Source organism: Callithrix jacchus, chromosome 6, assembly GCF_049354715.1.
Source record: "Callithrix jacchus isolate 240 chromosome 6, calJac240_pri, whole genome shotgun sequence".
Classification (NCBI taxonomy): Eukaryota; Metazoa; Chordata; class Mammalia; order Primates; family Cebidae; genus Callithrix; species Callithrix jacchus.
The window spans coordinates 60,391,684-60,419,575 of NC_133507.1; the positions used below are offsets into that span (position 1 = coordinate 60,391,684).

At 42.0% G+C, this 27,892-nt stretch overlaps 2 long non-coding RNA genes across 3 annotated transcripts; one reads left to right on the top strand and one right to left on the bottom strand.

Moving 5' to 3' along the window:
* Positions 1 to 1,367: 1,367 nt before the first annotated feature.
* Positions 1,368 to 27,892, top strand: LOC128932369 (uncharacterized). Of its 2 annotated transcripts, XR_008482139.2 has the most exons (4): positions 1,368 to 1,497; positions 11,950 to 12,109; positions 19,873 to 19,985; positions 20,600 to 27,892. It is a non-coding gene; the product is annotated as an uncharacterized LOC128932369 (long non-coding RNA). The 2 variants fall into 2 exon arrangements; XR_008482138.2 differs by lacking the exon at positions 20,600 to 27,892 and having other exon boundaries at positions 19,873 to 20,591.
* Positions 15,110 to 18,560, bottom strand: LOC144576798 (uncharacterized). Its single transcript, XR_013519325.1, has 2 exons — positions 18,395 to 18,560; positions 15,110 to 15,724 (listed from the first exon to the last, which is right to left on the bottom strand). It is a non-coding gene; the product is annotated as an uncharacterized LOC144576798 (long non-coding RNA).

Sequence of the window (27,892 nt, forward strand, 5' to 3'; positions counted from 1 at the left end):
GATGGAAAGTGGAGGATTATCCATGGAGAAGGGTAACTGGAGGACAAATGAGTAAGATCTGATGGTAATAAACACTTAGCAAGGCCTGTTTGTTCAGATTCTTCTTGGCGTCTCTGGCTCTTGGCAGCTTTTCTCTGTGTATAGGGAGGGCACCTCTCAAATAACTTTCTCTGGAGGGAGATCAGAAGATCCTTCCTACATTTTAGAACCTGCTTCCAGAGAGTACAGGGCAGGGAGGTGAAAGTGACCTTCTTGCTTCTATTTTTCAAATGCTAAGATGCCATTTATTTATTTTTAGAGACAGAATCTCACTCTGCTACCCAGGTTGGAGTGCAGTGGTGTAATTATAGCTCACTGCAGCCTCATACTCCTGGGCTCAAGGGATCCTCTCACCTCTGCCTCCCAAGTAGTTGGGACTATAGGTGCGTGCCACCATGCCTGGCTAATTTTTAAATTTTTTCTAGAGACAGGGTCTCACTGTGTTGCCGAGGCTAGTCTCAAATTCTGGGACTCATGCGATCCTCCCACCTTGGCCTTCCAAAGTGCTGGGATTACAGGTGTGAACCCCTGTGCCCATAAGATGCCATATGAACGTGATGGAGCATGTCCTGAACCCCATCAAGGGGTAGTGTCTCCAGAAGCAGCAGGTGCACGTCTGTGTTTTATATGAAGAGCAAGGCCAGAGATCGGAAGCAGGAGCATGAAGGGATGGGAGATGGGGTGTGTAGGTGAGTGAGTGTGGATTGGGGACATGGAGGTAAATGTTTACCAGCCTGCGGAGGTGGAACCTGGGAGGGTTTCTTTTTTATCCATGTTAGTGTGGTCATCCCATTCCATTTGATGCAAGGTTACCTCTCCCTGGTTCTGTGCTATCAATTAAAATAAAGTCTCTCCCCTGTTTCCAGCCCTTCATCTCGTGGCACTATCCCTACAGCAAAAGCTTGAAGTCCCCCTGCTCTCTGAGGATACCAAGGCAAAGAAATGTCCATGAACTCTGATTCCTCTTAAAGGGTGCCAGGAATTTTGAAACAGATGTAATTCATCTTCTAAGGACTTCAACAAATGTTGCTTGTTTCTTCACCATTCAGCTGTCTGCAGTAGGCTTGGTTTGACAGCTGATGCAGGTTTTATTGGAGTTTGACCCTCTCCCATGGGCATGAGGCTTTGCTGGCAGGTTGGCAGTCAAAACCTGCTCTGTTCTTGCCTTTGTCTTCAGAGTGCTAGGGACAGGAGAGCCTTACCACTCACATTCGTGTCTCAGAAAAGCAATGGATAATGATGCAGAATTTTTTATAATCATGTGTAGCCAGCGAATTCTCCAGACTCGCTGTCATGTCTTATTATAGAGACGTGCTTGCTTCGGGGGCGTCTCCTTGCAGGCTCATCTCAGGGGAGCAGGCAAACAAAGGAAGAGGCACAGAAGGCAGAGCGGCAGGAAGGAGGCTGTAAGGAAGATGTGCACATTCGCTGCCTGGCAAGCTCACAGCCATCCCCTCAGTAAGCCTCCCCGGGATTTCCTGAATGCCTCCATGGGGGCTTTGTAACAAACTTTAGCTTCCTATACATCTTGGGAGCAACGAAAATAAAGCAACTGAGGTTGATTGATGGAGCTGAGTAGCGCCTATTATTCATGGCAAAGCTTTTGTTAGAGAGGGGAGGTGAAAATATCCTTAGCCCTTAGTGGTCCCTGCTCTTAGTTGAGACCTCAGCCCCCTCTCTCTCTGGTTTGAAAAGTGCTTTGGCTCCAGCACAAGGATGTTGGTGGGAGAAACCAAGTGAAGGTCGTACCATATTTTCTTCTGCCTTTATTTTATGTTAGTCATGGTAAGTGGCTGGATTTTTAAAAAGATCCAAAAGCATGAGGTGGGAGCCCTGAGTATTCTTTTATATTAATGCCAAGCATATTAATGCCAAGCCTGTGTTGCCAGCACCCAGTTATTTCAAAGGCTGTTGCCAAGAGCACAACTTGGAAAGGCCTTGGTGCAGAGGCAGGCACTTGGGGCCTCTGCCCCAGGCGTCTCCAAATGAGAGCACACCGCCCTTCTTTCTGCTGTTCCCTGGGCTTCCTGGGTGCAACACACAACAGCTTCTCTAAGTGGCCAGCTTCACCCAGGCCTGTTCCCTCTCCACAAAGGTGAACAAGTGCAGTGAGCTGAAGCACCTGAGATGGGCAGAGCTTTGGAGATGGGGACTATTTTTCTTGTATGCCTTGGAATATTTTTGATCACTTGGCTTTTTATTACGTTTGTCATTGATTGCGTTCTGGTTCCTCTGGGTTATCCTAGGTATTAGCAACAGCTGGGCTGCAAGGGTGGTGATTTTTCCATCCGACAGTGGGACCTGTCCTTTTATTGTATTCTCATAGTACTAAAGTAAGAGAATGTTGGCTTTAGGTTGTCCAAAACAACGTGTCTACTGGAGAATCCCAGTAATTAAGCCAGGGTTCTTTCAAAGCATGGTAGATTTTGATCCATTTAAGTGATACTTCTGAGAGGACGAACCATGTTCCTTCCCAATACTACCAAACAGGGTCTGCAGGTCGCTTGCTGGGATCCTAGGGATTTTTTGTGAGCATCGGGCGCCCCCTCGTGTCCAAGTGAGAGCACTGGGTTTGCGCGCTCTAATCCTGACAAAAATTGGGCCCAGGTGCCACAGTAAGGAGCGAATGGGCCCAGGTGCCAGAGTAAGGAGCGGAATCTCAATTGATTTTCACTCATTCTCTGGGCCAGGGTGTTTCGGGAGGGGTGCAAGTCGGGAGGGAGCCCGATTCAGGAAGCAGCTTGTCCAGTCCCCTGGAAGCTGCATCCAGACCATATAATCGGTGGGTAAAGAGGTCCTGGAGACAGTGCACCCTTCCTCCCGGTGCACTGTCTCCAGGACCTCTTTACCCACCGATTATTCAGAGGAGACAAAATTCACGCAGTGGAAAGAGGTTGGATTTGGGAGTGAGAGAGACTAGGGTTCAAATTCTAATGTAGTCATTAACCTGTAGCGTGACCTTGGACTAAGCACTTAACCTTTCTGGTGACTACAATTTAAATATGGTGGCAGCAATGGTGTTATTTCAGGGGACAAGGAGAACCTGTGGGAGTGAAGACAACATTTGTGAAGTACCTGCCACTCTCAGCAAATGTTAGACCTCTCTGCCTGTCAGTTGTCTCTGGTCCCGAATCTGAAGTTGCTTCCGTGGGCTGTGTCATGAATATGCCGTTTCTGTCTAGACAAATATAACATAGAGAGAGGTTTTTTTGGTGCATTTTGGATGTTTTCACTGATTTTTAAAAGTAAATCTGAAAGTTTACCCTAAAATAGCTCATGCAACCATTTCCAGCTTAGATGTGGCCATTTGCTCCTTGACAATTATGAGAAACTGTTAGGCTGTAGCCTTGGAGCCTGGGCTGCCGATTGGGCTGAGTGAGGTGACCCACTAATAGGGGTCCGCCGTCCCTGGGGTGGCTGGCACAGAACCTCCAGATCAGGACAAGCCATGTCTTGCTTCTGGCTTCACTGAAAGTTGTGAATCAGTTTTCCCAATGACCTACTCCAATGTAATATCAAAATGTTTTCCTAACAAATCTCAAATCCTTTTAGCTTTGCATTTTCTTTTCCTTTCAATTTTTTGGGAGGCCACTTTCCTATCGCAGAAGAGTTGGTATTAATTAGAAAATACTCTTCTGTCTTCTGTTTTTACTGTGGAAGGAGAAAAGAGGGATTCTTGGTAGCGTAGGTAGCACAGGTAAATGTGGGCTTATCAAAAAAAAAATAGTTGAGAGACTAGCTGCTTTTACTGTAGGTTTAAAAGCTTACAAGAAAGGGAAGTGAATTAGAACGCGTGAATAGGTCATTTTGAAAAGTCACCTTGTGTGGGGTGATAGAGACGCCCACTGTCTGATGAGGCAGACAGTTGAGTCCCAATTTAGTCCCATGTGCATATGTATGTGTGCGTCCTCGGACACAACAGTGACCTCTCTCCCATCTCTGTTTTTTCCATCTGTAAAATGAGGCATCATTGTGACACCACATAGGGTCATTGAGATCATATTAGATGATGCATATAGCACATATCTACATAAAATGTATATAATAAAGGATATCTCTTTTGCTGTTATTCATTCACACTTTCTTTCTGTATAAACTTATTTTGGGTTCATGGTTTACCATTTGCAAGCTTCCTTGGCAATTTACAGAAGTGCAGATGATCTTACTTCACTTCCCGATGAAATGGGAGAGCAATTTAACCATCTAGGGATGAGATGTAGAGATCTTATGCAATCTCTACTTGGCTCTGAAAACAGAAGGCACTCAGGATTTGCTTGTCACATAACTTGGAGCCAAATAAAATGCCAAGTCTAGGAAATGTGCCAGTTCTCACAAGGCCAGGCCTCCTATCACATCCCTTCTCCAGCAGACTGCTTCTGCAAGCTGAGGGGTCATTCTAGGTGGGGTTCCTTCTGGTTTTTTCATAGCTTGAGTTTAATTGGGGGCATTGATAACCAAGAGCCATGAGTCAGATACCTCAGTCTTCTTCCAATGGTGTTTCTCATCATGCCCAGGCTGCTTTGACACTAAAAAGGACCAGGACCTCCCCATTATGTCACCCCCCTTTAAAAAAAATTCACAGTACCTTTGTCACAGTGTTCAGGCTGAGGGTGACAGCTCGAGTTCAAAAACTGACTGCAATATTTCCTGTGGTTTCTACTGCATTTCATTACACTGTAATAGAAAAGTACAAGGGGAAGTGCTGCTGTCATTACCTTATGGAAAAGCAAGGATTTCTGCAAGTTTATGGTGATACAAAAACAATCAATGCCAGACCCGAGCTGTGCATGGTGCACACCTATAGTTCCAGCTGCCTGTGAGCTGAGGTGGCAGGATCACTTGAGCCCAGGATTTAGAAACCAGCCTGAGCAACACAGCAAGACCCAGTCTCTGGAAAATAAAAAGGTAGAAAATATCAGACCCAAATTCACCAAAGACTTGGTATGAGAACCTGTTCCTTCTCCAAAGTGATTGCGGTAATTATTTTTGATAATAGTCTTCATAGTTCAAAACTCTATGTGACTAAGTGAATTGACTTCACTGATAAAAGAGAAAACTTCTCATGGCTGTGGCTTGGATGTAAAAACATGCAACCACAGAGCCAGAAGGGCCCTTAAAGCATCTGCTGTGGGAGGCTGCCTGCAGGAGGCTGTCTGAAGTAGAGGTCGGTGGTCCCAACTGCTAACTCTTAAGCTCTGAGACGCTGAATGAGCTGCATAGCCTATCTGAGCTCTGCTCCTCTTCATGGCCATCTGCAAGGTTGTTGTGGAAAGATTAAATGAGATAGCCACGCATGCAAAACAAAGAACACAGTTTAATGAACAATTAGCCGGTGAACACACAATTAATGCTGTTACTGAACAGTTGTTCAACATTTGATAATAACCATTATCATCATCACCATCTTATTTCTATAACTTTACAGGGCTGAGGGTGTCATTCTTAGTTCTCTATTCTGGTCAGTCTCTGGGGTCAGCCTTCCTGCCATGTAACTGAAAAGCCCTTATCTTTCCCACAATAGAGGAAGCCCATTTCTTCTTGTTTAACTCTTGTTCTATCCTGAATCAGACACAGTATTATTTAAGTCTCCCCACCTTTCAGAGCCTCTGTTCCCTTTTCTCTGAAATCACCTGCTAGTATTTTTTTGAAATGAGGATGAGGGTTGGTGATGTGGAGGGCTTTGCAAGTCTGCCACTATGTATAGTAACATCCATCTGGTAGCTGAAGGCATTGTCAGGCCAGTACTCCACCTTGGGCCATTCCTCTGTAGCCACAGGTAGGACTCTCCACAGTGGGTGCTGATAAAATGGTGGGGGATGGATGTTCGGTGTGGTTGTTTTCCCCACAGGTCTCAAATCTTCTCTCTTTCTTCATTCTGAGTGCTCTGCTGAGGATCTCTTCTCATCATACTTAACTAATACAATAGGGAAGAACAAAAGTCAGAATATTGCTCTTGTCCCTGTCTTTGACCTTGGCCAATCCATCCAAATAACATCAAGTTGGACCAACTTACAGCTAGTGGTCCAACTTTCTATTCTTACAGAATAGAAAACCAAGAGCATGACACCCTCAGCCCTGTAAAGTTATAGAAATAAGATGGTGATGATGATAATGATTTTGCCAAATGTTGAACAACTGTTCATTAACAGCATTAATTGTGTGTTCATCAGCTAATTGTTCATTAAACTGTGTTCTTTGTTTTGCATGTATGGCTATCTCATTCAATCTTTCCACAACAAAGATTCTGAGGTTCTGCCATGAACCTAAGCTAATTTGAAAAGATGCCAACAAAATGAACAATAGCTATGATACATTAAAAGCACTATGCTATATTTGACACACATTTACTTGTTTACTTCTTGTAACTGTCCAAGGTACACCTACCCCCATTATACAGATGAGGAAACTAAGGGAGAAATTAAGTGATCTGCCAATGGTCAGGCCAATGTAAGGGCAGAGCTGGGTTTTGACCCCAGGAGCTTTATCCAAGAGTCTCTGTTCTTGACAACCTATGAAGTGCTTCTGGACAGATTTCTCACCATCTTTTAAAAAGTACTCAGCTAGGAAAGATGCTCAGAGGCAAGAGGATGAGCTGGATGAACTCCTGAGGAGGGTTTTCCTCCATGATGCTGTCAAGCCAATGCCCCAGCTACATCTTCGTGCCTCCACAATGAAGGACCACAGACTGTGGGGCAAACAACAGAAATGTGTTGTCTCACTCTCCTGGAAGCTGAAAGTAAGAGATGAAGGTGTTGGCAGGGCTGGTTCCTCTGAGGGCTGTGAGGGAGGGATCTGTTCCAGGCCTCTGTCCTTGACTTGTAGATGGCTGTCTTCTCATGCGTCTCTTCATGTTATCTTCCCCCAGTGTGTCTGTGTCCAAATTTCCCTTTTTATGGGGGCATCCATCGTACTGGATTAGGGCCCACACTAATGACCTCATTTTAACTTGATTACCTCTGTAAAGACACTGTCTCCAAATAGGGTCACATTGTTAGGTAGTGGGGGTTAGGACGCTAACATATCTTTTTTTTGGCGAGGGGGATATTTTTCAAGCCATAAGAGCTCCCCTGTCATTTCAAGGTAGTAATCAGTGTGATGACTCCATTTCCCCACAGCAGGGAAGTGGTTTACTTAACAACGAAATGTCAAAGAGGCTTAGCTTTTCGAATCAGACAGGGCAGCTTTGTTAATGCCTCATTTGCTGCTTTTGCCAATAGTCAAGTGAGTGGATCTCTGGTACTCATTGAAAAAAACAGAACAGGTTTAAGAAATAAATAAAAGGAAAGTTTCCGTCAGTGCTTACTGTTAGAAGCCATGACTATTGGTGTCATGAACTGACACCTAGTGAATCAAACACTCTTCAGGAATTAGATCACCAAAGGGAATGTGATGTTTTCTAAATAGTTGCCTAAAATAATTAATTAACTTCACTTAGAAGAGTAACTTACCTTCAGGATGATTTATTAATGGATTGGTGATTCCACTTGTAAATGCTATTGTTGATAAATGGCATTACACTCTTGAGAATTGCTTATAGTCAATGCAATTATCTTTTTTTTTTTTTTTTTTTTTTTTTTGAGACGGAGTTCGCTCTTGTTACCCAGGCTTGAGTGCAATGGCGCGATCTCGGCTCACTGCAACCTCTGCCTCCTGGGTTCAGGCAATTTTCCTGCCTCAGCCTCCCGAGTAGCCGGGATTACAGGCACGTGCCACCACGCCCAGCTAATTTTTTGTATTTTTAGTAGAGACGGGGTTTCACCATGTTGACCGGGATGGTCTCGATCTCTTGACCTCGTGATCCACCCGCCTCGGCCTCCCAAAGTGCTGGGATTACAGGCTTGAGCCACGGCGCCTGGCCCAATTATCTCCTTACTTTAACCAGGGTAAATATAATTACTGCAATAAATTAGAGAGGAAACAAGAATATAGAGAATATTAACTTCAAGATGTATTTAATGAAGGAATAACAGCATTATTATTTAATGACTTCACGTTGTGAAGTAGTCACAATCAAAATGGAGTCACTCGTGTTAAAAAAAGAAAAAGACCTTGCATATAGAGCTATGAAGGTTATGAAGAGAGAGTTCTCATGTTTGCATCACAAAGACTCTGCAAAAACTCTTGCACGAAGGCCGTCACAACTTTACACAGAAAATACTTCTGCAAGGACGTCTGCCCAGCAGCTGTCTGCCCAACCTCAGACTGGCACCACCCTTGTTATTGATCTTTGTAGCCAAGGGTAATCATTCCAAAATAATTATGTAATCCTCCTCATTTTTGTTCTTTAAAATGCTTTGTCTTTTTTTTTTTTTTTTTTTAACCTCCCTGAATGCACACATAGTTTACTATGGCACATGCGTTCCCACTGCAATGCCCTCCTCCCAAATAAACATCATTTTCTTTTAGAGAGCCTCTCTGTGTTTGTACTTAGTTGACAATATGTTGGTTAAGTCAGGCACTGAAGAAGTAAAACTGATGGAATCATAGCCAGCTATTGCCTAAGGAGGGCCAGATTTGCAAACGATGACTGTGAACATTATTTTTTGGGATTCCTGGTCTTTACTTCATCAAAACTTGAATGATATGGAGCAAGGTAGAGAAAAGCGTGTGGAGTCTAGCTCTGCTGCCATTTGTGCAAAAAGTATATGGAGAGGTTATCTGTAAATTGTCTATGTCTACACATCTCAGGAAGGACACAGGAGAAAGTCCTCGCTAGGGACCCGAGGCCTGGGAAGAGGAGGACTAAGATCTCACTGTACGCTGTTTGCGTGGTTTTATTGTTCAGTTTATACTGGACCCCTTGATAACATCTGTTTTAACAAGTAGCACATGTTTCTGACAACTGCAGACCACACAGCTAAACTAGCTAAGGACGCCCAGGCTGCAGGTTGCCCCAAGAATCCTTCCAGCCTCCTTTTCCCTGTGCTAATCCTGGGGCTGCTTCTGGACAAGATCTGAAATTTAGCTTTAGTTCATTTTGAGGTGTATTCGCTCTCCTTTCAGCAGCTGCCTCCTTTATCCTCATCAGAAGCTAAGGCACTTCTTTCAAGTTTTGAAGAATTGAAATTACAGGCCTCATAAAAACTGGGGCGAGAGACATTTGACTTGTTGCATCCTAAGGCTTTAGTAACTAGAAAGGTTTAGCTCTCTTTATGAGGAATTTTGGCTTTTAAAATCCCTTGTCTAATTTTGCTTTTCTTATATATTTATTTTTGGGAATGTGCATTTTATCAAGTGCGAATTTAGGAATCTTAGATTACTAGAGATAAAAGAATCTTGCATTTTAGACTCCTCATTTGTAAAATGGGACAATAAATGCACGTGTTGTACAAAAGTCATAAAGACTTCTTGAGAAAGTGCATAGATAGCATTCTGGGTAGATTCTGGCTCATTTTCAAGACTCAGTGAATGTGAACCATTATCATCATGATGGCAGCGGAAACAACAGCCATTTTTCCCCTCATCCCCACTGAGAAATTTTAGGTGAAAAATTATAAAGAATGTTCTAGTAACTAGAGCTAATCAACAGGGTAATTAGAAGGTGGTGACCTTCCTTTCTTTAGTGGTACTGGAGCAGAAACTTGTCATATTGGGAATGTTCTTAGTGGAAGGGTCTGTGTGAGACAGATTATGAGCTATATGACCTCTTCCAGCCAAATGAGAAAGTCCAGCCACTTAGTGGTATTTTTTTTTAGATTATAGTGTGGTAGTGCCAGGAGGCCCTGACCTCATTCCAGCTAAGGTCCCCTCATTTCTCTCATTAGTGTTCCCAGGGCTAGCCCTAGCCACAAGGACCAGGACAGTTTGCCCCACTATTTGTTGAAAAAAAATACAGCCATCTGGAAACACAGTATTTATGGAAACCCAGACTTCTGTTCTTTTTCTTTGGCTCATCTTAAAAGCTGGAAGATGTAAAGTGTTGATCTTGGGTCAGGACAGTTGATCTAAGGCCTTTATTGAAATTAGCAAAAAGCAATTGCAAATAAATTCCTAAAACAACTAACAACAGCAACAAATGGACAAAATTCATAACAAAAAAAGAAAGAAGGCAAGAAAAAAAGAAAGAAAGAAAATCAAGAAATCTAGTTAGAAAAGTTTAAGGATCTGGGGAGTGATGTTTAAGTGCCTTTATTATTTCATCATGAGTGAGAAAATTTTGAAAATAGGATATAGGAAAACTGAAAGGGGTATATCTTTATATATTGTTCTTATGTATAATTGATATTGGCCGGGTAAGACTAATGTTGGATTAATTTAATAACGATCTTGTTTTTTGTTGAACCAGAATCAAAGTTTAGGGAAATACTGTACAAGACTCAAATTCTTTTTTTTTTTTTTTTTTTGAGATGAAGTCTCACTTCTTGCCCAGGCTGGAGTGCAGTGGCACTGTCTTGGCTCACTGCAACCTCTGCTTCCTGGGCTTAAGCCATTCTCCTGTCTCAGCCTCTGGAGTAGCTAGAATTATAGGCCCTTGCCACTATGTCTGGCTAATTTTTGTATTTCCAGTAGAGACAGAGTTTTGCTATATTGGTCTAGGAACGAATCAGGCAAGAGCTGTGATGTGGTTCCTGCTTGAGCAGGTGTTATATGCAGAAAAGAAAAAAAAGAAGCCTGGAAATTCTGCTAAACCAGAATCTGTACTAAACCTCTGGCTGTAATGGTACCTCATCTACTAGGATAGAAATTACCCATTTTTTTCTGTTTAAAAATGAATTGCAGAGTTGAAGAAGAATGTTAGCATTAGGAATATAAAATTATTTTATTTTTCAACCTGCAAAGACTCACAAACGTCTTGGTCAGCTTTGTCCTATAATCTATGGCTTAGATTGAGTTATCATAAATGTAAAAATGTTTTTCATTTTGAGAATGTTTAGCTGTTTTCTCCACATTGATGGGACTGTGATCTCTTGTGTTCTTGAGAACTACTGGGTTTAATAGTGTGCAGAAGAGCCAAACTGGTCATTTTTTAAAGAAGTTTCCTGGGAATTTTTCTCATTAACTATTGGTCAGGGTGAAATATTGGTCATTAAGTGTTGGTCAACGCTAAGATAACAGAAGTTACAGAGTTTCTGAAGAGATTTTAACTAGAAGAGATGCTTTTCAGGCTGGATAGCTTAGACATGTTCTGCCTGTGAGCAGAGAAGTGGACTCAGTGATCCACATGTTCTGTTTATTCTGTTCCCCTGGGCCCAGCTTGGCTTGGCGTGGAGGTGGGCTACTTTGCAATGGGCGGTATGAAATCATTACAGTAACACTGCTCAGTCTCGGGGAGGCTGAGAGCAGAGCCAGAGCTGGGGAACCCTCAGGAAGATCTGAAAGGCTCAAGGAAGTTATGAGACTTTGACTGACACACTGACAGCATAACTAACAGGATGGGCAAGCTTGATATTTTTGAAAAAACTTACTTGTTTTAGAGACAGCGTCTTGCTCTGTTGCCCAGGCTGGAGAATAGTGGTACATTCATAGCTCATTGCAGCCTCAAACTCCTGGGCTCAAGCCATCCTCTTGCCTCGGACTCCCAAGTAGCTAGGACTACAGACACATGCCAACATACCCAGCTCATTTTTATTTTTTAAATTTGTTTTTGTTGATGGGGCCTCTCTGTGTTGTTCAGGTTTGTTTGGAAGTGATCCTCCTGCCTTGGCCCCCTAAAGTATTGGGATTACAGGCATGAGCCACTGCACCTGACCAGCTTGATCTTGAGTAATAAATTGACCCTTAGAAAGACTAATATAGAGTAATTTTTGTGTTCATTCAACAAATGTCTATTGAACATTGATCTGTGTGCCAGTGATGTCCTAGGTAAGGGAATACAAAGATAAGCAAAGCATCATTCTTCCTGATTTCATGGAACTTACGATACAATTCTGGAGACCAATATTAACTAACCATATGCATATATAATTACAGACTGTGATGAGATTCCTGAAGCAAATTACAGGGCGCAGTGAGAGTGTACGAGATGGGAACCTACCTGGATAAAGAAGTGGTGGTCAGAATTTGAAATTGAAGCCTCAGGGTTTCCCTGAGGATGGTTGAGATCTGCAGGACAAAGAAACTAGAAAACCAGGTAAGATAGAACTTTCCAGGGAGAAGCGTGGGAAAGGTGCTGAGGGGGCCAAGTGAAGAGAATAGTGCTATAAAATGAGGCTAATGAGGAGTATGGGACAATCGGGTTCACATCATACATTTTAGTCTTCAGCCAAAGTGCAAAGGGAACACATTGAAGATTTTAAGAAAGCAGCGACAGAAAGAGTAGAATGATTGGATTTTAATTTTGAATAATTCTGACTGCAATAAGGAGAAATCAGTGATGGTGCACAAGGGTGGAGATGCTATAGTAGAAACAAGAGATGATGGTACCTTGAACAGGTGATCGCACTGGAGATGAAGAGAAGTAGACAGACTCCAGATCCCTATGGAGATGAAATTGACAATAGCTGGTGCTGGACTGGGAAAACATCTGTGGAGTGGGTAAGACAGCAACTCCAGATTGGAATGTATTGTGGATGCCCAGAGGAAGGACACACTTGGATGTTTGGATCAGATCAGAAGGAGGGTTTGGGAGGATCTCTTGGTCTCTACAAACTAAGTGGGAAAAATCCTTCAAGCTAGATGTGGTGGAGGACAACATCTCTGTTCAAATTGGCCATGCATTCCTGGAGAAGGTCCTCTAAGGCTTCCTGAGTACTGGCCTTAGCCTTGGATTATATCAAAAAGGCTCTATGAAGGAAGGAATTGCATCCATTACGTTCCTTATTATAGGCCAGTACTGTGAAGAACATCTATCGTGGTCAAAATATGTTTCCTCAAATATTTACAGATAAAAATTGGATAGGTATTTCTCCCAAAAGAACAGTGAATTAGAAGTGATTATGGCAAGATGGAGAGAAGTCTAGGAACCCATGCCCAAGATGCCTGACACTGTGACTGTCTGATATGCTCATCCGTCCCTTTCTCCCTACCACACAGGTCTTGTGTCTCTGTAGAGACTTATGCCTCTAGGCCCCCAACACCCCACCTTCTCATTTATTTTAAAAACCTTTAAAATTGCTTAGGTGAATGTATTTGGTATTATTTTGGAATAATATCATGCTTGGTGACATTTGTTCCTAAGGAGAGAAGTTTTTGGTGGGATGAAACAGGGAGTTACAAATTGTAGTTACTGGAAGGAATGAACAAAGAATTCAGGTCTAGGCAAAACAAAGGAAGTAACACAGTTAGAGAGGCCCAAGAATATGACAGACGGTTGGAAGCTTGGCAAAGTTCCTTCAGATTCTAAAGATCTTGGCAGCCCTGGGAGGTCTGGAAAGTCAGGGAGCAGCTTGTCAAGAATTGTAAAGCAGTGAAATGAAGCCAAGATGTGAATTTAAGGCAAGGAAGGGCCCCAGCAAATAACACTGGTGAACTTCACCTCCAAGGACAGACTGTGGGGTGGTCAACTGCAACAAGAAGAAACCAGAGATCTACATGTGGCTGTCTCTGGGGCTGGGTCCAAGATGGGGATGACTTCCCAGGCAGGCAGGCTAGCTAACTTTGTCTGAGAATTCTTCCATCTCATTTTTGCTGTAGTTGTTTTTCATTTTGATGCAAAAAGGATGAGTATATCCTGCTTCAGAATTATGAAATGTATGTCCAAGTGGATTGACACCATTTGTAACTTGATTTTTCAGTCACCAATATGTTGTAAACTTGAAAGGAAAAAAACTACCTTATAATCAGATATTTCTAGAAAGGTGATAAAAATGAATAGAATTATTAATACCTTCAAGTGGACATGATTTCAAGCAGCAGATATTAAATATATTTTCTTTTCTTTTCTTAATTTTGAGACAAGGTCTTGCTCTGTCTTCCAGGCTGGAGTGCAGTGGCATGATCACAGCTCAATGCAGCCTCAGCCTCCTGGCTCAATGATGCTCCCACCTCAGCCTCTGAAGTAGCTGGGACTACTGATGCATGCTACCATGCTCAGCTAACTTTTTATTTTTTTGTAGAGACAAGATCTCATTATATTACCCAGGCTGGTTTTGAACTCCTGGGCTCAAGCAGTCCTTCTGCCTTGGCCTGCTGGGATTATAGGTGAACTTTCTTTGCAATATGTTAAGCATGTGTGTATATACATGTGTGAGTCTGTGGGAGTGTGCACACTTGCACATGTGCATTAGCTAATTTCTGTAGCTCTTTTACACTATGTTATTATGCAAAAAATGTTGCATTGTGCCACTACAGTCTTCTTCTTATAAATATCCTACAAACCTTTGCAAGTGGTTCTGGCTGCTGGAATCAACAAACATCTATTTAGGGAACTCTTTCTTTTGGATGGGGTGTGGGCCCAGGGTCAGTTTAGAACCATGGATACAAGCAAGATGCAGATCAAATCCCACTGTAATCATAGGCTAAAGAAAGCCTTTTAATTTAGCTCTGTATCTTCATGGGGCTTGAAAGACACCTCAAATGCAGGATTTCCAGCCCTCTCAGGTATAAGTTGTGTCACATAGTCTGGGTCTTGTTACATTTACAATCACAAGAATGAACCAGTTGCCCTACATTTTTCTTCTTTTGGAATGAGTAATTACCATGTCATGATATTTTTCCACCAGAAAACTGTGTGCATCAATGTTCTTAGTGGCCTTGAATAGGATGTTCATCCGCCATAGCTCCCTCTAGGAAGGCTTGTCTGTGTGTTGAAGAGTCTCTCTCCATATATGTGAATATATATATATGTATATATAAATTATACATATAATTACATATGTAATTTTTGTGTGTATAATATATATTTATGATGTATAATTTTACATATAATTTATATAAAAATACATGTAACAAATGCATATATTTTTTATGTGTGTTCTTCTTTACTGTCCTCTTATTCCTTTTCCTATATTTTTGTTTCCTTCTCTTTGCAGTTCCATCTAGTGTTTTACTGCTGTCCTTAGCTTATGCTAGTGTCACACAATGCCTGATCACCCTTTGTTTTCCTGTCCTTTTCAACGATTATCAGGACTGAGCTTCAGTACTTCAGAGGCATTTTCAGCAAGATAACAGAACATATCTATCCACTCATGAAAATGTTTGACTCATCTTTAATATTTAGATAAGAGATGATACTCAACATCCACAGGTTACTCTAAATGCTGGGGACCATAAGCATGGAGCAGGCCACAGAGAAGATCATTTGGAATGGGCAAGTCTTTCCATTTCCCTTAACGTCATACCAAGCAGACAAAGCCTAAATATAGGGCAGGACTTGCCTATGTGATGCACCATTCCAGTTCTTCTTTTCTGAGAAAACTTGAGCAGGGACCCTGGGACACCCCCAGCGATGGTGGGACTCCCTTTTGTAATCCAAAGAAGCACAATCTAAATAAGTCCAGGTTGGAGCAGGTAAGGATAAAGGAGACGTGCTCTTGAAATCAGCCAATCGCATAGCCTGGAGCAGGTGTTTGTCGTCAGCTGAATCACACTGCCTTGGGATTAGCCAGCTCTGCTTTCTGTTTCAACAATAAAAAGTCTTGCAAGACAGCTGGCATGTGAGACAGAGGTATCCAGAAAATTTTGGCGTCTTTTCCAGCAGCATAGTGAGTCTTAGGGAAAAGACTTGTTAGAGCGTGGTCCATGCACTCTACCACCAGAGAGAGGTCCATGTTCACAAAGGATGTATTGCCCTTCAGTTTGTCTAGACCTAAAAGGAGACAAAAGCACATTTACTCTTTGGAAGAAGGAGAAAGCAGAGTGGAAGTCTAGGGAGCAAAGGATAGGAAATATACAAGGGTATTTGTTCTGAATTGTCCATTATAATTGTGGCTCCTTAAGAGGATTTACTATCTATTCCTCAGAAAAGATTACTGCAGTGCTTTCTTTAGACCAGAGGCTCTCAAGATTGGGTGGGCAGTAGAATCTACTGGAGAGCTCATTAAAACCCAGGTTTCTGGGTTCCACCTCCAGAGTTTCTGACTGAGGTATGAGCTGGGGCTCAAGAACGTGCATTTCTAACAAATTTCCAGATGATGCTGATGCTGCTGATCCCGGGATCAAGCTTTGAGAGCCAGTGCTTTAAAGCAATGAAGAAATGATACTTCATAAAGCCCAAGAGGCTCCTAAGCCTAGAAAGTTGTATGTTTGATTTCTAATTTGTTTTAGGGGATTCTGTATCTATGGAAATTGTGGGTTGCACATGTGCTTGTGCATGTATGTGCATGCAATATGTGGATGTGAGTGTACAGTTGTATGCCGCAGGCCTTTATGATTCTGTAAATAAAGAGAGACTCATCCCCAAATGTACTGACTCAGGAAGGTAAAAGGATCCCAGTTCTCATGCAATGAAATGTTTGAATAATGAGTGGAGGTACCTTTAGAGAGGCAGGTATTTTACAAGGGATTGGTGGTGGTTTAGAATCCCAGTCTTTTCAACACATGGTATTGGGAAAACAATAGATCCACATGCAGAACAATGAGACTGAATCTTACACCTTATAAAAAAATCAACTCAAAATGGATTGAAGAGTTAAACATAAGACCTGAAATTATAAAACTACTAAAAGAGGCCTGGCGTGGTGGCTCATGCCTGTAATTACAGCACTTTGGGAGGCTGAGGTAGGAAGATCACTTGAGCCCAGGGAGTTCACGACCATCCTGGGCATCATAGTGAGACCTCAACTCTATTTATATTAAGAAAAAAAAAAAGCTACTAGAAGAAAACATAAAGGAAATACTTCTTGACATTGGACTGGGCAAGGATTTCTTTGGATATGACCCGCAAAGCACAAAACTAAACAAAAGCAAAATGAGATAAGTGGGATTGTATTATACAAAAAAACCTTCTCCACAGCAAAGGAAACAGTTAAAAGAGTGAAGAGACAACATATAGAATGGGAAAAATATTTGCAAACTTTACGTCTTATGCACAGTTAATATCTAAAATACATAGGAAACTCAACAGCTAGAAAAGAAATAAGCTGATTAAAAAATGGGAAGAAAATCTGGATAGACTTTTCTCAAAAGAAGATACAAATGGCCAACAGGCATATGAAAAAAATGTCTGTCATCACTAATCATCAGGGAAATGCACATTAAAACCACAATGAGATATCACTTCACATTTGTTAGAATGTCTATTATCAAAAGACAAAAGACAGCAAGTATAGACAAGGGTGTGGAGAAAAAAGAACTCTGTATACTGTTGGTGGGAATGTAAATTAGTACAGCCATTATGGAAAATGGCATAGAGAACTTTAACCAAGTCAGGAAGTATGTGGTGGAAGGGAAGCCCTGATAACAGGAGTCTGACCAAAGCCCTTAATGCCTTGTTCACATTATCGCGCCATGGCCAAGCAGAAATGGCAGGGGCAGGCTGCTTGGGTCCAAATCTAGCTCTTCCGCCCACTGGTGGTGCAATTTTGGTAACTTACTTCTCTATGCCTCTATTTCTATAAAATAAAGATGATAATAGAGTTTATTTAGGGACTTTAAATGAGCATCCATGTAACGCTTGGTGTTAGAATGGTGACAAGTGCTTAGAAAATATTTACTATTTGTTAGCTATCACTATGTCTTTATTATTATTCTCCCATCTTTGACTCAATCTCTTGACTTATATTACCTCTCTTTCCATCTCGTCCTCCATGTGTTTCTGCTCCAGAGACTTTCTACCCAAATAATTCTTTCCTATCCTTAAGGTCTTATTCAAACCTGACCTGCCCCATTCTTAACCAGCATTGCTCTTTTCCTGGTCCGAATTCCCTGGCAATTAGAAACCACAGCATCTAGCACCACTTCTGGGCTATTGGATTACACCAAGAAGTAAAGGCTCAGTTTTATGTGTGCTGCATTGCTTCATTGTTTTACATTCGCGCTTGTTTACTTCCTGTTGTGAACTAGATTGTAAACTAGTTAAGGGTCAGAGGCTGAACCTTCTCTATCTTTGTAACCACCATAAATCCTTACACAATGCCAAGTGTACAGCTGGTGAGGAGGTATGGCAGAGGCGAAGACGTGGGCTCGAGTCGCCTGCCTGGGCTCAGGTCCAGGCATGACTAGGAGGTGTTGTGTAATCTTGGGCAGGACATTTCACTTTTCTAAGCCTCTGCTCGTTATTCTAATACATTTTGAGGAGTAAATGATATAATTCATAAGGTAGTTAGCAGATAACTTGGCTGTTTGTAATTGCTCAGGAAATGTTTATAAACAGAAGCGAGAGATGGCACTGAAATTAACAGGAGATCCCTGATCCATAGTTAAGATCCTTATTGGGGTATTACTCTGAGAGCCTTGTTATTTCATCTGTATTTGAATCTCCTTCATGCTGTGCAGGAAAAGGAATTCCCGAGGACTCTGGCCCCACCCAGAAACTCACTTTTTTCAATGTAACCTTCTCCATATTGTCGTTTGATGTCTGGAGACAGTTGCTCCCAAATGGCGAGTTTCTTTTCAAGTGTCTTTACTGGATCTGCCAAGTTTGTTTTGAATAATCCTGGTTCAATGCATGAGACGTGCACACCGAAAGCTTTCATGTCCCGTCTGTGAAAAGAACCCATTGAAGATGTTTAATCCAGGTTCGTTCAGAAAATACTTGCTATTTGGGTGATGATTTTCTCATGAATCTTTTCATGGAATCACAGATTTGGGTGCATTGGAGATCATTATCTTATTCTCCCTCTCATTTTGCAAGTGAGGAAACAGGTTGAGAGCGGTGAAGTGAGGGCTAGTTAACAGCAGGACAGGAGAGGGATCTGGGTGGACCCACCCCCTGTCCACTGTTGTTTCTCCTAGAGTGTTCTCCATGCTCTCATCATTAACTTAGTGAGCATTCAGGTTAAGAACAGGTTTCTTATCGGTACTTAAACCACCGTATGGTGAAATGAACTAATGATAGCCTGGATGGACAAGTTCACCTCCATTCTAGGAACATAAGGAGATTGCAGCACAAATGAGGACATGCTGAAGGACACAGTACGATAATCCCTGACGTGACTAACCTGCTCCCTGTGCTGTTGAGCAAGCTTGTTTTTTTTTTTAATCATGCTGTTGCAGAAAAGCAAAAGCCTACTCATTCCCTAGGCATCGAGGTTTACAGGAATCATGGTGCCCTTTCTTTAAAGCAAACCAATATGCAGATGCTCCTTGATTTCAGATGGGGTCATATCTTGATAATCTCACTGTAAGTTGAAAATATCCTAAGTCAAAAATGCATTTAATATCCCTAACCTGCCGAACATCACGGCTTAGCCTACCCTGCGTCCAACGTGCTCACTTACACTGGCCCACAGTGGGGCAAAATCATCTGGCCACACAGGGCCCTGCAGGACAGTGGTTCTTTACCCTGTGATTGGGTGACTGACTGGGAGCTGGGGTTCCCTGCCACTGCTCAGCATTGCAAGAGAGTATTGTACCGCATATTGCTGCTGGCAAAAGATAAAATTCCAAATTCTAAGAAAATTTTATAATGCATGCATCTCACTTTGACACCATTGTAAAGTCGAAGAGTCACTTTTAGCATTGGAAGTCAGGGACCACCTGTATAAAAACTAGGGTATGAATAAATGACTTCTATTTCTACCAGGAATATATAATAAAAGGAAGTATTTATTCATTTTGTAGAACTCTTCATAGGATTTTTTAAAAAGCTCTATTAGTGATCTTATAATGTAATTTATTTTCTCTCAGGTTCTCCTTTCTACCAACATTACTATTGTAAAGTTTGAAATATATTTTACTAAAAATGCAAGTTAACTTGACCTTGAAAGATTCTGAAAGCTATATGACTTGTACTGAAATTAAAAAAGATTATTTCCCAACTTATGTTTTATTTACCTGTTGTCTGATTTCCTTTAGATAGTGGAAATAGCAGTGCCAAGAAGCTGTTGAGGAAGACTGTTCTCCCAACCGACTCATGAAAACAACATACTAGGGACAAGTGGCTTAAGCCCTCTGACTAAGCTTACCAGGTAAGTAAAAAGCATATGAAATCAGCATGCATGCTGGGAACATGCAGCTTTAAGGAGCCCAATCCTCTCTCAGATGGACTGCTGCCCCTAAACCCCCTACATACCAAAATTGTGGAGTTGCCACTGGATTGTGGCCTACCTACACACCATTTAAAATATTAGTCCCATGATTCATTTAAGAAAAAAACTCTTAATTGATTCGTTTGAGGCATGGCATAGCTGCATGGCAAAGCTCACAAATCCTTCAGTTGAAATCTTTTTTAAATGTGAGTAAATCTCCAAGTACATGTATTAAAATTTTATTATGCTACTGCTGCTTGTAGAGTGGAACCAAAGGTCAATGAAAGAGACTAATGACCAAAGGTCAATGAAAGAGACTAATGACAGAAGGTCAATGAAAGAGACTTCATGACCTTGCTACTCAAAGTGTGATCCCTGAACCATGGGCAGAACCTGGAGCTTGTTAGAAATGCAGAGTCTCAGGCCCCTCTTCAGATCCACTTAATCAAAATCTGCATTTTAAAAAGATCTACTTAATCAAAATGTGCAGGTGATTCAAATGCACATTAATTTTTTGGAAGAGTTACTCCAATATTATTGTGTTTATTTCCTAGGAGCGTCGAACTTGGCAACCTGATCAATTGGCAAAATGGTATTCCTCTATCTTTATTAATTTTAGTGGAATATTTTTAACCTTTTATTAGTAAACTAAACCTAGGTCCATGGTTTAGATCATAAACTCTAACTATGTCTTCAACAAATAATAGTTGAATAAATAAATGGATGAATGGAAGGAAAGACTATATGTACCTAACTTGGTCTTCTCACTTGCCTGTGGTAGCACCACTCAACTGAATACCTTCCATGTGCTTCTCTAGTCCTTTCCTCCACCCTCTGTCTGCACATATCCTGGGAGGCTTACCTGCACTAACTATACTCTGGCTTCTGTCAAGTTCAGTCTATTGAAAGTGCCAGTGGGAGATCAGAAAAGAGGTGAGGAGGTCAGATTAGTTATCCTCCTGTGGTGTCAACACTGGTTATTTGATCTCATAACTGAAGACAACAGCCTCTGTGTCTCCAGGTTCTGGAAAGTGCCCTATCTCTTTGTCCCTTCAGTCCTCTGAAGAGAAATGCCCCTACTGTCATTAGCTCCTAGATACTATCCTTTGGGATTTTGGTAGGTACCTCACAAATGTTTATAAATAGTCTTTTAAGCAAACGTTGTGCCTTTTACCCAGTTTTAATGTGCCACCATTTCCTGCCAGAATCTTGACTGAAAAAATACTTGTACTTGAGGGGATTTGAACTGGTGGTGGTAAGTTCTGGTTCCAGTTAAGATGGATTAAGCACACTTCCCCCAGTCTCCTCCATGGAATGAAGCTGTAAAGCTTGGACAGCATGCATGGAGAAGCTATTTAAGAACTGGTGATTTTCTACTGAAGGTTTAAATAGGATGGTACTGTTGTTTCTGCAACTGATGGTAAACCAACAGAGAAGCCTATTCCGATCTAGCCTCTCTAAATGAGCTGCTAACTATTTGACAAACTGATCAGTTGAATATAAATGTGCTGCCACTCTAAGCATCATGTATTAAGGCAAAAAGTAAAAAGGATTTATATTTGGGTTCAAATCTTGGTTCTACCACTTACCAGCTGGGTGACCTTGTGCAAGTTAATTAATCATTTTTAGTTTTAGTGGCATTATCTATACATTGGGAATAACTTAAAGTAGAGCAGGATGAACAAATAGAAGCCTTTACTGATCATCCTCCCCACAGAAACACCAAATTAAAAAACCCCACAAAAAACTTCATAAAACCACAACTCAGAAGAGTGATCACAGTACCTAACTTTAACTTCATATCACTGAGAGAGGCCCTGAAGAGGGCTGGAAAGATAGTCTTGAATTGTTGATGTTACTCCTCCTTCATAGACCAGCAGTGACCGTCTATGTGTGCCATGGAGACAGAGTCTGCGTACTTGGGGTGGTAGGGAGAGCACAGGGATTGTGGGACATTGCATTGGAACTCAGTGCCTCCCTGTCACAGTGGAAAGCAACACCAGGCAGAACTCAGTCAGCACCCACGGAGGGAGCATTCACACCAGCCCTAGCCAGAGGAGGAATTGCCCATTTCAGCAGATGGAATCTGAATGCCAGCAAGCCTCACCACTGTGGGCTCATGTGCTCTGGGGTTCTAAATAAACTTGGAAAGCAGTCTAGGTCACAAGAACTGCAATTCCTGGGGAAGTTCTGGTCCTGTGCTGGCCTCAGAGACAGTGGACTTAGGGGGGCAAGCAACCTAGTAAGATGACAGCTTGGGCAGCCAAGGGAGTGCTTGTGCCACCCCTCCCTCAACCCCAGACAGCACAGCTCACAGCTCTGGGAGAGACTTCTTCCCTCTGCTTGCAGAGAGGTGAGGGGAGAATAAAGAAGACTTTGTCTTGGGACTCGGTTACCAGCTTAGCCACAGTGGGATAGGGTACCAGGTAGAGTCCTGAGGCTCCTATTCCAGGTCCTACCTCCTAGACATTTCTAGACTAGTCTTGGGTTCAGAAGGAAACCCATTGCTTTGAAGCAAAGAAACTAGTCCTAGAAAAATTCATTGCCTGCTGGCTAAAGAGCCCTTGGGCCCTGAAAAATCAGGAGCAATACCCAAGGTACTCACCATGCGCCTTGGGTGAGACTCAGAGACATGCTGGCTTCAGGTGTGACCTAGGACATTCCCAGCTATGGTGGCCATAGGGGGAGACTCCTTGTGCTTCAGAAAAGGAGAGGGAAGAGTAAAGGAGACGTTGTCTTGTAGCATAGGGGCCAGAGCTTGGTTTGGACACAATGGGGTAGATCACCAAGTGGGCACTTAGGGTCTCCAGTTCCAGGTCTTGGCTCTTAGATGGCATCTCTGGACCTATCCTGGGCCAGAGGGGAGCCTGGTTCCCTGCAATGAGAGTCTCAAGCCTAACAGCATTCACCCAGCTGATTGAAGAGGCTTTGGGCTTTGAGTAAACAATGGTGGTAGCCAGGCAGTACTTGCCGCAGGTCTGAGGTGGCGGTGGCCATGGTGAGACTCGATGCTTTTGAAAAGGGGAGGGAAGAGAGGGAAAAAGTTTGTATTGTGGTTTGGATGCTGGCTCAACCACAGTAGAATATAGCACCAGGCAGAGTCCTAAGGTTTCTGACTCCAGGCCCTGGCTTCCAGTTGGCATCTCTGGGCACCCCACCCAGGGGTAGGGGGAACTTGTCACCCTGAAGGGAAGAACACAAGCCTCATTTCACCACCTGCTAATTGTAGATCCTCAGGGCTTTGAGCGAACATAGGCAGTAGCCAGGTGATGTTACAGAGGGCCTTGGGTCTGACCCAGCACAGTCCCAATGATGGCGGTCAGGGGTGCTTGTGTCACTCTTCCACCAGCTTTAGGCAGCTTAGTATGTGGACAGAAGCTCTACTTGTTTGGGAGAAAGTAAGGGAAGAGGATAAGAGTCTCTGCCTGGTAAACCAGATAATTCTTCCAGATCTCATCCAAGACCTGCAAGGTAGTACCTCTGTGAGCCTACAAGAGGCACAGTCTTACTGGACTTGGGGTGCCACCTAATGAAGATATATGGCTGCAGGAACCAAAAAGTTAAATCACAACACCCAAGTCCCTTTAAATACCTGGAAAGTTCCCTAGAAGGTTGGGTACCAACAAGCCCGTACTAACTCTTCAATGCACAGACATAAAAAAAATGTATCTACAAGCATCAAGACCACCCAGAAAAACATGACCTCACCAAATGATCTAAATAGACACGAGAGACCAATCCTGGAGAGATAGAGACATGAGACCTTTGAGACAGAATTAAAAATAGCTGTTTTGAGGAAATTCAATGAAATTTAAGATAACACAAAGAAGGAATTCAGAATCCTGTCAGATAAATTTGACAAATAGACTGAAATAATTAAAGGGAATCAGCAGAAATCCTGGAGTTGAAAAATGCAATTCACATACTAAAGAATGTGTCAGCCCCCTACCAGCAGAACTGATGAGGCAAAAGAAAAAAATCAGTAAGCTTGAAGACAGGCTATTTGAAAATACACAGTCAGAGGTGACAAGAGAAAATAAGAAAGAATGAAGCATAGCTACAGAATCTAAAATAGCCTTAAAAGGGAAAATCTAAGAGTTAGTGGCTTTATAGAGGAGGGGGAGAGAGAGAGAGAGATGGGGTAGAAAGTTTATTCAACAGAGAACTTTCCAAACCTAGAGGAAGACACCCAAGTTCAAGTACAAGAAAGTTATAAAACACTAAGCAGAATTAACCTAAAGAAGACTGCCTCAAAGCATTTATTAGTCAAGCCCCCAAAGGTCAAGGATAAAGAAAGGATCTTAAAAGCAGCAAGATTTGTTTTGGAGATTCCTCAAAAACAGATAACATACAATGGAGCTCCAACCCAAACTGGAAAGGAAGAAGTCAAATTATCCTTGTTTGTAGATGATATGATCTTATATTTGGAAAAACCTAAGACTCCACACACATAAAACTATTAGAACAAATAAATTCAGTAAAGTTGCAGGATACAAAACTAGCATATGAAAATCAGTAGCATTTCTATATGTCAACAGCAAACAACACCAGAAAAGAAATCATGAAAGTCATTCCATTCACAATAGCTAAAAATAAAATAAAATTCTTAGGAATTAACCAAAGAAATGAGAGATCTCTGCAATAAAAACAATAAAACATTGATAACAGAAATTGAAGAGGACACAAAAATATGAAAAGATATTCCACGTTCATGGATTGGAAGAATCAGTATTATTAAAATGTTCATAATATCTAAAGCAATCTACAGATTCAATGCAATTTATATCAAAATACCAATGACATTCTTTACAAAAATAGAAAAAGAATCCTAAAATTTATATAGAAACATAAAAGACGTAGAGTAACCAAAGCCATTCTGAACAAAAACAATAAAACTAGGGGAAATCACATTACATGACTTCAAATTTTCTATAAAGCTATAGTAAACAAAACAGCATGGCACTGGCATAAATATGGACACATAGACCAATGGAACAGAACAGAAAATCCAGAAACAAATCCATACATTTACAGTGAACTGATTTTTGACAGAAGTGTCAAGAACATACATTGGGGAAAGAACAGTCTTTTCAATAAGTAGTTCTGGGGAAACTGGATGTCCACATGCAGAAGAATAAAACCAGACCCTTATCTCTTACCATATACAAAAATCATATCAAATGGATTAAAGACTTCAATCTAAGACCTCAGACTACGAAAGTACTACAAGAAAACATTGGAGAAACTCTCCAGAACAATTGGCTGGGTCAAGATTTCTTGAGTAATAGGCCACAATCACAGGCAACTAAAGCAAAAATGGACAAAAGGGATCATGTCAATTTAAAAATCTTCTGCACAGCAAAGGGAACAATCAAAAAAGTGAAAAGACAACGCACAGAATGGGAGTGAATATTTGAAAGCTACCCATATGACAAGGGATTAAAAATCTGAATATATAAGGCACTCAAACAACTCTATGGGGAAAGGTCTAATAATCCAATTTAAAAATGGGCAAAAGATCTGAGTAGATACTTCTGGAAAGAGGATATACAAGTGGAACATAGGTATATGGAAGGTGCTCAACGTCACTGATCATCAGAAAAATGGAAATCAAAAGTACAATGAAATATTATCTTGCCCCAGTTAAAATGGCACATATCCAAAAGACAGGCACTAACAAACGCTGGTGATGATGTGAGAAAAGGGAACCCTCGTGCACTGTTGGTAGGAACATAAATCAGTACAACCACTATGGAAAACAGTTTGGAGGTTCCTCACAAAACTAAAAATTGAGCTACCATGTGATCCAGCAATTCCACTGCTGGCTATATCCTCCAAAGAAGGGAAATAAATATATCAAAGAGATACATACACTATCATGTTTGTTGTAGCACTGTTCACAATAGCTAAAATTTGGAAGCAACCTAAATGTCCATCAACAGATGAATGGATAAAGAAAATGTGGTACATATATGCAATGGAATACTCTTCTGCCATAAAAAACAATGAGATCCTGTCATTTGCAACAAGATGGATGGAACTGGAGGTCATTATGTTAAGCAAAATAAGCCAGGTACAGAAAAACAAAGTTCACATGTTCTCACTTATTTGTGAGAGCTAAAAATAAAAACAAACTCATGGAGACAGAAAGTAGAGTATGATTTTGGCTGTGAGATTTTCGTGGATGTTCTATCAGATGAGAAGATCCCCCTCTGTTCCTCGCAGCTGACAGATTTTTTCATGAAGTTGTGTTGAATCGTTTCAAATGCTTTTTCTGCATGGATTGAGATAGTCTTTTTCTCTTTTATTGTGCTAATGCAGTTCATTATATAAATTGATTTTCTTTGTTTTTTTTTTTATTTATTTTTTTGAGATGGAGTTATGCTCTTGTTGCGCAGGCTAGAGTGCAATGGCGTGATCTTGGCTCACCGCAACCTCTGCCTCCTGGGTTCAAGCAATTCTCCTGTCTCAGCCTTCTGAGTAGCTGGGATTATTACAGGCATCCACCACCATCCCTGGCTAATTTTGTATTTTTTACTAGAGACAGGGTTTCTCCATGTTGGCCAGGCTGGTCTGGAACCCCAAACCTCAGGTTATCAGCCTGCCTCGGCCTCCCAAAGTGCTGGGATTACAGGTGTGAGCCACTGTGCCTGGCCCATAAATTTATTTTCAAATGTTAAATTAACTGTGCATTGTGGAATGAATGCTGCCTGGTCAGGAAGTATTATCTCTTGTGTTTGTGTGTCACATGCAGTCAGTCATCATTATTTGTGGATCCTGTATTGGTGAATTGCCTACTTACTGAAATTTATTTGTAACCCCAGATCAATACTGGCAACACCTTTGTGGTCAGTCTCTGGCAGATGTGTGGTGTGGCGGGAAAGGTAAACTGCCTGGCTTGCACCTCTCAGGCAAGGTGGGACGATGCTGCTCTGCCTGTCTCCGTTCTCTCACTGAGTACTCCTTTCTCACGGTGTACTTCATGTCATTTCACATCTTTGTGCTTTATGTTGGTGACTTGACTGTTTAAAATGGCCCCTAAATGTAGTGCTGAGGTTCTGTCTAGTGTTCCTAAGAGTAAGAAGGCTATGGTGTGCCTTTCAGAGAAATACAAGAGCTCAAGAAACTGCTCTCAGGTGTGAGCTCTGGTGCTGTTGGCTGTGAGTTCAGTGTTGATGAATGAGCAAGGTAGATTGAATAAGGTGGTGGTCCCCAGGCTTTTCTGGCACCAGGGACTGGTTTCATGGAAGACGGTTTTTCCATGGGTGGTGGGGTAGGGGGCTTGGTTCATGATGAAACCTTTCCACCTCAGATCATCAGGCATTAGCTTCTTATAAGGAGTGTGCAGCCTGTATCCCTAGCAGGTGCCTTTCACAGTGGGATTTGTGCTCCTGTGAGAATCTAAGGCCACTGCTGACCTGACAGGAGGTGGCATTCAGGCAGTGATGCTGGCTGGCCAGCCGCTGGCCTCCTGCTGTGTGACCAGTTCCTAACAGGTCACAGACCGGCAGGTTGGGAACCCCTACAATCACATTTTTTTTTAAAACTTAAATTTGTCCAGGCGCAGTGGCTCATGCCTATAATTCCAGCACTTTGGGAGGCTAAGGCAGGTGATCACTAGGTCAGGAGATCAACACCATCCTGGCCAACATGGTGAAACCCCGTCTCTACTAAAAATACAAAAATTAGCTGGGCATGGTGGCACATGCCTGTAATCCCAGCTACTCAGTAGGCTGAGGCAGGAAAATCGCTTGAACCTGGGAGGTGGAGGTTGCAGTGAGCCAAGATCTCACTATGGCATTCCAGCCTGGGTGACAGAGCAAGACTCTGTCTCCAAGAAAAAGAAA